General features: G+C 31.7%; 1 long non-coding RNA gene across 2 annotated transcripts; it reads right to left on the bottom strand.

The window, feature by feature from the left end:
* Nucleotides 1-4,851: 4,851 nt before the first annotated feature.
* On the bottom strand, nt 4,852-6,643 carry LOC149139584 (uncharacterized). Of its 2 annotated transcripts, none has more exons than XR_016264821.1 (3): nt 6,483-6,643; nt 5,671-5,771; nt 4,852-5,456 (listed from the first exon to the last, which is right to left on the bottom strand). It is a non-coding gene; the product is annotated as an uncharacterized LOC149139584 (long non-coding RNA). The 2 variants fall into 2 exon arrangements; XR_016264820.1 differs by having other exon boundaries at nt 5,679-5,771; nt 6,483-6,639.
* Between the last annotated feature and the right edge of the window lie 4,891 nt (nt 6,644-11,534).

Genomic DNA, 11,534 nt, shown 5'->3' with positions numbered 1-11,534 from the left:
AACTCATTCAGAAATTGGGAATATGAAAACATACTAGAAATTGGGAATCCACAAACAAATAAAATCCAGTACATTAGGAAGCCTGTGGAATGCACTCCTCTCCATGCATAAATTGTGTTTAAACCTTGCATGATAGGTGTTTGCTAAATCATGAATCTATGCTCCTCTCCAGCTTAAATCGTTGTCAAACCTTGCTTTGGGCAGCCTTCAGGCACAACCCAATGAAATTACAGACCCAATACATGACCCATATTGACATCTAGTGGCTCTCAATTGAAACTTCCAAATGAAATGGTATCAAAGGGTAATTGTGAAATAATAATTAGTAAGAACTTGGATCATATGCACAATTAGAAAAAACAACTCAAAAAGAAACTGTTGTTTTTTAAATGAGAGCAACTTAGAAACTGCAAAATGTAATGGTATGAAAAGGTAATTTTGACATAATAAGTAATAAGAACTTGCATCATATGCACAATTAGAAAAAACAACCCAAAAAGAAATTGTCGTTTTTGAAATGGGAGTTTCTCAAATGGAATTTAAGTTTTAACATGAAAGGAAATTCACAAATTCAACATTCTTAAAATTTTAATTTCGAAAAAATGAAATTTAAAAAATGTTGAAAATTTAATATCCCTTCTTAAAAAAATTTAAGATATTATTCCAATTTTTTTTTTAAATGACAAAAATCATATTTTAAATTTCTTTTAACGCCTAAAAATTCCTCCTGCACTTTGAAGGGCTCTGACATGTTCAATTTTGAAGGCTGGTCGGGTTTCAAATGAGTAAGTTTATCTAAGTCTTGCTTTTCCCAGCAATATAGTACTTTACTATTTAACGTGAGGAATGCAAAGGGATTTCAATATAATAATTTATTTTCAATTTAAAAAAATAGGAATAATTGATAAGATATTTTATGAATTTTGATGTCTTATAATCAAGATTATCACTTAGGGTTTAGTTTCTAATTATATAATTGTGAAGTCAAAATTACTTATTATTATATGATTTATTAAGATGGTTAATTATAGTTTGTTATTTTAACATGTTAGTTAGAATTTTATGTAAATAGATTATTAATTTATGTTTAAATCAGGGATTTTGGTTATAAATGTTATTTTGTTTCTATTTGAAATTTGATTATAAATATTATTTTATCTTTATTTTTATTTGAAGTTTAATTATAAACCTTATTTTATTTTTATTTTTATCTGAAGTTTAATTATAAACGTTATTTTATTTTTATTTTTATTTGAAGTTTAAAAATATATAATTATATTTATGAAAATATATTATTAAAGTAATTAAATAACTTTTCAAACGAATATTTATATAATTAAGGGATAGATATTATATAATTTTATTTAAAATTATAAAGAATTATTGTGTTGGGAGGTATTTTTTAATTTAGTATGGAAGATATGTTGTAATGTCTTATTCTCTTTGATTTTAGGTTTTTGTGATTCGATTTTTTTTTTTGAAAATGTTTTCATTGATCACATAATCACTCTTTTTGGTTGAATTTTCCAACCAACTATTGTTCTCTTAAATATTATGATTTCGTCATATTACATAAAAGCAAAATTTAAAATAAATAGAATAAATAAGTATTATAATTTATGCATAATGAATTAAGAAAAATCTTTTTGTAAAATTCACATAAGAGAAATTTTTGGCTAAAGCATTTCAAACCAACAAGTATGGTTCATCATCACGACCACGTGAACAATAATATTTAAATTTTTATATTAATATATTAAAAACAAATATTATTAAGTCACGACTATGTTAACGATTAGTTTTTGAAAAATAATATTTAAACAATGATATTAGTTTATTAATTTATTATTTAATAAGTAAGTACTATAATTAATAATAGAACATTTTGAGTTGGTCAAATTACATAAAAATAAAACAAAATACAAAAATTAATAATTAAAATTAAAATTAATAATTGAATCAACCTAAGATCCATCTTAATTTCAAATTTGTGTAGTATAACTTATAGAATAGTCTTTCTAATGGTGTTTTCTGGCCAAATTTAACAAAATTTTAATAAATATTTTTAAAAAATTAAATTTAAATTATTTAATCAAAGGAAAAAATTATAAAATTTAAGATTTTATAATTAAGATTATCACTTAAAATTTAATATTTTAATTATATAATTGTGAGTTAACAACTACTTATTATTATATAATTTAATAAGATTATTACTTCTCGTCCCTTATTGTAACATGTGACTTAAAAATTTATGTAAATAGATTATTTAGTATATAATTTAATTTAAGCCTAAATCAGGTAATTTGGTTATATTACTTCTGGTCCTGTTATTTTAACATGTGAGTTCAAAATTTATGTAAATACATGATTTAGTATATGATTTAATTTAAACTTATATCATTTAATATGGTTTAGTATATCATTTAATTTAAGCCTAAATTATGTAATATGATTTAGTATATGATTTTATTTAAGCCTAAATCATGTAATTTGGTTATAGATGTTATTTTATTTTTATTTTAAGTTTAAAAATATATAATTATATTTATAAAAATATATTATTGATGTAATTAAATATTTTTAGTAAGAATTATATAACTCAGAGATAAATATTATATTGTTTTGTTTAAAATTATAAAGAAGTATTAGATTAAAAGGTATTCTCCAATTTAATATGGAAGATATGTTATAATATCTTATTATGTTATATTAAATTTTATGGCTTAATCAAATTACATCAAAGAAAATTTTAAGATAAAATGAAATTTAAAATAAATAATAATCAGATTTAGTAATAAAACATTTTTACTCATCAAATTACATAATAATAAAATAAAATAAAATACAAAAATTAATATTAATAATTATAATTATAATTAATAATTAAATCAGCCTAAAATCTATTTTAATTTTGAATTTGCATAGTCTAATTTATAGATGGAATAACCTTTTTTGTGGTTAATTTTAACCAAATTCTGTAAAAGATTTTTAAAAACTTGAGTGTAAGTTTTCAATTTGCAAACTTCAAGTACGCAGGGATTTCCAATTATGCATTCAAAAAATATTTTAAATAAAAAAAAATCACAACCTTGCTTAAAATTGTATGACCTAATTCTAGTGAAAAAGGCTATTTCTTCTAGAAATTACACTACCTCATTCTGAATCTACCAAACGAGGAGGCTCATCAAATCTATTGAGGTGCAAACTATTAATAGAGTGAAAAGAGGTTTGATCTCTATGGACCCTTCTCTAGAATTAAGATGGATCTATGTTGGTATAATTGAGGGATATATATTATATGATTTTGTTTAAAACTAGAAAATTGGATTATCAATCATCATATATCTATTTTAAATACAAATTTATCAATATTGAGAAGGTTCCAATTTCTTAAAATTTAATTCCTTTGTCATTCAATTTTTTATTGAATGATTAAAAAATTACACAAAATTGCACTTTAAGAAATTTGATTTCTGTCTAAATAAATTTTATTTTTTTACATACTTTTATGTGCATATGTAAATATATATAGCATATTTTTTTGTTTTTTTTTTTTTAAATATTATATAACATCACTAAACAACATATTCTTCTAGGAATATGTAGAGTAGTTTACTACTATTCCCAAATTACATTTTATAGAACTTAGCTACAGAATTTTTGGGAAAAAAACATAATTGATTCAAATACTGCAAGTTAGTATCTTTATTACAAGTTTTTAAATATATAATTACATAATTTTGTATCTTTATTACAAGGTTTTAAATATATAATTACATAATTTTGTATCTTTATTACAAGGTTTTAAATATATAATTACATAATTTTGAGTTCAAAATTAGGTAATTATGTGCATAAACCCGATGTTAAAGTAATAATTATATAGTTTCAAGAAAAAATGAGGCAATTGAGAAATTAATCTATATGATATAGTAAAACCACATGATGTTATCTCAATTATAATAATTACATGGTTACAATATATATCTAAGAAGTTATTCTACATAGTAAATGATTTTATTTAATTTGATCAAAATCAACATGATACCTGTTTAAATCTATCTTAAATGTGGATCTACCAATTCAATTTCATTTTAATCTAAATCTATCTTAAATGTGGATCTACCAATTCAATTTCCTTTCAATCTAATAGAGGTTTGCATCTTAAGAAATTTAATCCCTCTATATGCTTAGAATCAAGATGCGTCTTGGTTGGTTTAATTTCTCCTTCCATATGAATACCATGAGCCAATACCAAGAGTCATTTTTCTTTTTATTATTATTTTATTTTTATAGAGTTTTATTTTATTTTATTTTAATAGAATTAAAATATTTATATTAAATTAAATTAAATTAATCTTTTTATTTATATATATATAATTTAACCTAATTAAAATATTAATCATTACATTACATAATCTATCTATATATATAATTGAATAATAATTATATTAAATCTATACCTAACCACAACAATACATAACACGTTTATTACATTACATCATTTTCCCTCAATTATTTAAAATAAAATAAAATAATGGTCGCAATAAATGCAACTCGAATCATAAATTGGAGTCGCTCTTCTCTTGTTCATTTGGGTTTCAGTTCCACTCAAAGTTGATATACTGACTTCCTAGGAATACGTTTGACATGAAATAGAAATATGCGGAAGAAATTTAACCACACTGGAAATTAAAGAAAACAAGGATGGCTGCGAAGCAGCTAGTCCCTGCACAGAGTTCTTTGCTGCCTTTGAATTCGTATACTATGTTTTGATGTTCAGAGATTGACCAGCAGCACTATATGCCGACAGTTTCCGAACTAGATGCTCCACAAAGAAATCTTTGGACATGGGCTGTCGTAGGCTTCAGTTTTTAAGAAGTGGTAGCAAGAGCTAAGAGCAAAATGTAGTTTCTGTATACCAGAAGTTTTAATTTAAACTTGCTAACATTTGACAATTAGATCATAACCCAAAGCCAATAATCGGGAGGCAGTAAGACATGAGCTGTCGTAGGCTTCAGTTTTTAAGAAGTGGTAGCAAGAGCTAAGAGCAAAATGCAGCTTCTGTATACCAGAAGTTTTAATTTAAACTTGTTAACATTTGACAATTAATTATCAAACAGTTCAAGTTTAAGTTATAGCTCATAGACACACGTGTCTGTCACTAGTTTGAAATCTACCCAACAAAAAATTGAAGGCATGGAACATGAGCAGCGGCTTAAAAGGTTTTGAAGACAACCTCTAGACCAACCGTCATATTCAACAGAGAAATTTTAAGATGTAGCTCATAGACAACACGGCTTAATAAAAATAGCTAAGAGCAAAAGGTAGGCAAAGCCTTAATGACAAAACTATTTCACATTGCAGTCGAGCAGAGACGATAGACGCATAAAAAATGCGAGGTGCAGCGCCATGGCGGACCCAAATGCATATTTGAAGCTTGCGTTGTACACCTGTAACAGAGAAGGAAGCGGGGAAATAAGACAATGCGTAAGATAATGCAAAAGAGATTCTAACTCACAAATGAATATATTGTTTCAGTAATAGCAAACTGACATTGATTGTTGCTGCATCGAGTTGCTTTTCTTTGTTTTTCAGATTAATTCACAACACGGCTTAATAAAAATAGCTAAGAGCAAAATGTAGGCAAAGCCTTAATGACAAAACTATTTCACATTGCAGTCGAGCAGAGACGATAGACGCATAAAAAATGCGAGGTGCAGCGCCATGGTGGACCCAAATGCATATTTGAAGCCTGCGTTGTACATCTGTAACAGAGAAGGAAGCGGGGAAATAAGACAATGTGTAAGATAATGCAAAAGAGATGTTAATTTTTTTTTGGTTTCTTTTTTCTTTGTCTTTCGACTTTTGCGATGTCAATAATCAGAAGAGTCATGAGAATAAGTGCTAAGAGAAACAATGCTGTGAGTTCAGTAAGTTGGCTTATGCTAATGGATTCCATGTTATGTGAAGCGGGGAGGTGTATGTGAATATCCAGGTGCAGAGGAGGTCAATTTATACAAAAGTTCAATGTGTTTGTAAGGTGGTTTTAAGTGTGAATGGAGCTAAAATATTTGAGGTGCAATTAAGTGGTCGATAAGACATGGGGAGCGAATGGCATGTGGAATGATGTATTTGGCGGCAGAAGTGATGTATCTGACATCGGGCAATCTTGGTGGTAGATTGGGTGCGACAGGAGATCTATGTCAATATCTAAGTGCAGAAATAATCTTGAAGATCAGATTGGATCAGGCCAGTATTTAATGATGGGCATATCGATCTGACATGGGGAGCAAATGGCATATGGAATGATGGATGTGGCGGCAGTAATAAATGCGAAATTAGGTGCCCCTTTGAGTGTGCGGCGGTAGATTAAATATGATCAGTATTTAATGATGGTTAATTCTTAGCAAGTTGAGAAGCAGGGTAGCTTAGAAAGGCAGAAATGATATGCCATACTCCAATTGTGCGACTCTCACCAAGTTTCTTTCCTTCTGCTTCTTGTTCCAACAATGTGATTTCATCGCAAAATGCTACATAGCACACTTGAATTTCATCCACTTAAATCAGAACTACTCTGATTTAATAGCAAATCAGAATAACTTGAGAGTTATGATAAATCTTTTATCTTCAAGATCAATATCAAAGCCTCGACGTTCACTATAGAAACCACAGTGTACAGTTGTTTTCTCCTGTACCTAAACAGAAAACCAGTCCACAAAATTTAAATACAAGTGTTGAGATTAGGCACCGCAAAAAATTGTAAGTGTATTTAGTTATGCATATGACAAACCATGTAACAGTTTAGAACATCAGACTCACAATCAGTTAAAGTGTCATGCATCCAGCCAAGCATACGGAACAAATTGTTGAGCTAACATACTGTTGAATCAAAAGCAGTAAGTGTATTTAGTTATGCATATGACAAACCATGTAACAGTTTAGAACATCAGACTCACAATCAGTTAAAGTGTCATGCATCCAGCCAAGCATACGGAACAAATTGTTGAGCTAACATACTGTTGAATCAAAAGCAATATTTGGCCAAAGTTCAAACATTTGGGTCCCCACAAAAATCTCAGAAATATCTGGGCCGAAGGATTTCCACATGTTTAGGTGTGTTGCCAGCTTATGTGAAGCATCTCTACAGGCACCTACTTCATACACAGGAAATGCAAGTCAGATGTCTTTAGGCATGGTCTCAGCAGATTTATCACAAAACTCAGTTGTGTCCGAAATATCCCCACAACAATCAAGTCTGCATGTCAGATTTAGTGTTCCTATTATTATGACTGTTGATGATGAAATTACAATTTCTAAATGATTGCATAGATTCTGGTATGGTATGTATTCTGGGTGATAATATAGTAAGAGCAAGAAGCGAATCTAATGCAAAAGAAATAAAAAATTGCAGACACCGTGCTTTCTTGATTAACACCAAAACCTGGAAAGATTTATGGTTTGGCAAAGTCGGTCGGAGCTCTTGCAGACATGAATGGCCCAATTGGTGAAGTGCTAAAAGGGACAGAGCATGCAAATGGTCTGATTCTAGAAAGGATAACTAGTCCCTTAGGTGTGCTGCTTATAATTCTTGAATACCGACCAGATGCTCTGATTCAGGTAGCTTCATTAGCAATTTGAAGTGGAAATGGACTTCTTTTTAAAGAAGGCAAAGAAGCAGCTCGCTCAAATACTATTTCTAATAGGCTGGTGTCAGAACTAAAGGAATCAACAAAAATTTAGTGCTCGGTCATACGGTTGGTGTCTATCATGTATATGTAGACAAACCAACTGATTTGGATATGGCAGTTTTGGCATCCTCTGGGGATTTGTTCGAGGGCACTAAAGCTTAAAGCAGCGCATAGAAGAATGGATAGATGTCCCTTTAATGCTCTGATCATCTTTTCAATAGTATATATGCAGATATTACCAAACTTGTAGAGTGATTCTGACTTACACTTGACTTGAGTATAGTCAAACTTGAAGGAGTAGGCTTAACTCTGCTTCTTCAAAAAGCACAGTCAAGCACGGGAGTCAACTAGGGCTAAAAAGAATATGACAACACTGCTACTGGAGTTCTTTAGAACATAACATACTAGTTTCAAGGATGAACTATATTCAAGTGCCCCAACCGTCAGTAGCAACACTTTTGTCTAGATGACTAGTCAATTCTTTGTTACAGATTAATATTAAAAAATATGTAATAGCTCTGATTCAGGTAGTTTCATTAGCAATTCGAAGTGGAAATGGACTTCTTTTTAAAGAAGGCAAAGAAGCAGCTCGCTCAAATACTATTTCTAATAGGCTGGTGTCAGAACTAAAGGAATCAACAAAAATTTAGTGCTCGGTCATACGGTTGGTGTCTATCATGTATATGTAGACAAACCAACTGATTTGGATATGGCAGTTTTTGCATCCTCTGGGGATTTGTTCGAGGGCACTAAAGCTTAAAGCAGCGCATAGAAGAATGGATAGATGTCCCTTTAATGCTCTGATCATCTTTTCAATAGTATATATGCAGATATTGCCAAACTTATAGAGTGAGTCTGACTTACACTTGACTTGAGTATAGTCAAACTTGAAGGAGTAGGCTTAACTCTGCTTCTTCAAAAAGCACAGTCAAGCACGGGAGTTAACTAGGGCTAAAAAGAATATGACAACACTGCTACTGGAGTTCTTTAGAACATAACATACTAGTTTCAAGGATGAACTATATTCAAGTGCCCCAACCGTCAGTAGCAACACTTTTGTCCAGCTGACTAGTCAATTCTTTGTTCCAGATTAATATTAAAAAAATATGTAATACCTTGCAAAAATAAACAACTTGAATGCTACCACAATGTTGCAAGCATGCTCTCTCCCAATCCAGGAACGCTATAATTATTGTAACTGACTTTATTACACTGAAATGAGAATTCTTTGCTTAAGAAACAATAGGTCCACCAAAGCCGCATAGGACTAGCTCCTGGCCTGAAGTGGATGGAGTGACTCATTGACTGGGTGATCAGCCCATGCAGGGTGAAGCACACACCAGCCTGTTTGCACATAGAAACTGGCCCATGAGGGGTGAAACATGTTACTTTGGGGATTTGAACCTTGGTGAGAGGATTAACACTAACACTGGTTAACCATTGAACCATAGTCAGTTTTCCCATTAAAAATTCGGAAAAGGCATATGAGGTTTCAATGCGGCCTTTTGCAGTGGAAACTGCACTATCTTTCTAGGAGAAGCAGTGCTGGGCAGCACACAGAAAGCTGTAATGTTCTGCGGTCATTCATTCACATCTGAGGCATAAAATTTAGCTGCACCTTTTGCATAATTTCACCTCACCTTTGACTACTGATCTTTGTTGTTTGTATAATTCTGCTTGAATGTCATTTCAAAATGTGTAAACACAGAAAACGAACTGGGATTTGTAGGATAAGCAGAGACATAAGTTTGGCAATGAAAAATCAGTACTAGAAAGAAAAACTGACAAAGGAAATAGCATGACGTTGTATAAGAACAGATTCTCCTTAAAATAAGCTTTTTCTCAGTCTTCCAAGCAATTATTCATTTTGTCTTGATTCATGATATGTATATCCATGTATTTCTACGATAACCATATGCTTGACTTTCAGTTCACAAAAATAACATCTAAAATATAAGAAAATAAGAGCGAAGGAAAGCTTCAAGTTAAAATGGCTCTAACCTGATATGACCACCTTTGTGAGGACAAGTTTTCCATCTCAAAATGGGGCCCAATATTCTTTACCAGAAACAACGAAATTCTGAGTAACTTGAGAGAAGTGTAACAGTAATAAGTAATTATACACCATCCATTTGTCGGTTGCTATATTAAACAACCAACAGTAAAACCTAATTATCAAACAGTTCAAGTTTAAGTTGTAGCTCATAGACACACGTGTCTGTCACTAGTTTGAAATCTACCCAACAAAAAATTGAAGGCATGGAACATGAGCAGCGGCTTAAAAGTTTTTGAAGCCAACCTGTAGACCAACCGTCATATTCAACAGAGAAATTTTAAGTTGTAGCTCATAGACACACGTGTCTGTCACTAGTTTGAAATCTACCCAACAAAAAATTGAAGGCATGGAACATGAGCAGCGGCTTAAAAGGTTTTGAAGCCAACCTGTAGACCAACCGTCATATTCAACAGAGAAATTTTGTTTGTTCCAACATTTAACTTAACACTATAGTCCTGACCATTAAAGATGACTCTCTCTTACTTGGTGGAAGTTCCCAACGGACGTAACAACAGGATCACCACCAACTAAAGCAGTCTCACAGAGCTTTATGGCTTTGTGTAATTCCTTAATATGGCCCCATTTTGGCTGTCTAATCAGCCTTGCCAAAGAGAAAGAGTCGAAAGCAACAGGTTGTCTTCAAAGGTCAGAATCCATTTCACTATTCACAATACACAGGAAATGCAAGATCAACTCTAGACATCTTGGGTCACTGGGGACTTTGTCTTTCTCCACCCAAAAACCCTTAACGATACTAAGATGCCATAAAATATCCATGCTTGGTAAAATTAGTATGATACAAGAAGCAGGAATAAAAGTAAAACCCAAAAGCAACAAGAGAGGTATTAGTATGAATTGAACTTGCCAACGTAGCCAGAAAAAAAAGCATGAAAATGATTAACCTGAGTCCACAAAGTAGAATAGGGGTGTAAATAATCCATGGCAGTAAGAAATTACCTCAAGAAAATAGGATGAATGTCACTTTGACAATGAGAGAAATCCAGTAAATGGCCACCTAGTTACACTCAACACCAACCGACATACTCAGTGCGTTTTTGCCGAAATCAGGAAAGGAAACTCAAATGAACAACTTGCCAAGTGAGAGTGAGATGTTAGGCCTCTCAAAGATGCCGCTAAATCCTCTGATGGATTTGGATATGTGTAACCTTTTGATAGAGTTGTTGGGCTTCTGATTCCAGTGCCATAGGACAGGCCATAGATGGCTTAGCTCGACCTATCATAATTGCTGCATTGGTTTTGCATACAATGCAGAACAAAAGCAATGTTTATCAACAAATGTGCACACCTCTATCAAACCCTTGAGGCAAAATGGGAACCCTCTTGTGTTTAGGAAGATTGAGGAGAGCCAACAGACTATTAAGGTCATCCCATACAGGCATTTACGTTCACAAATCCTGAAGAGCCATGATGTTAGGCCTCTCAAAGATGCCCCTAAATCCTCTGATGGATTTGGATATGTGTAACCTTTTGATAGAGTTGTTGGGCTTCTGATTCCAGTGCCATAGGATAGGCCATAGATGGCTTAGCTCGACCTATCATAATTGCTGCATTGGTTTTGCATACAATGCAGAACGAAAGCAATGTTTATCAACAAATGTGCACACCTCTATCAAACCCTTGAGGCAAAATGGGAACCCTCTTGTGTTTAGGAAGTTTGAGGAGAGCCAACAGACTATTAAGGAAGCAGATCTCATGCTCAATACGTTGTTGAAAGCAAATCAAAATGCAAGATATGACACAGAACAGTGGGAGAGCCGCAAATT

Source organism: Pinus tabuliformis, chromosome X, assembly GCF_031772625.1.
Source record: "Pinus tabuliformis cultivar Carrire ecotype Pingquan chromosome X, CPIR1, whole genome shotgun sequence".
NCBI classification, from domain to species: domain Eukaryota; kingdom Viridiplantae; phylum Streptophyta; class Pinopsida; order Pinales; family Pinaceae; genus Pinus; species Pinus tabuliformis.
This window is presented reverse-complemented; position numbering and strand designations above follow the sequence as displayed.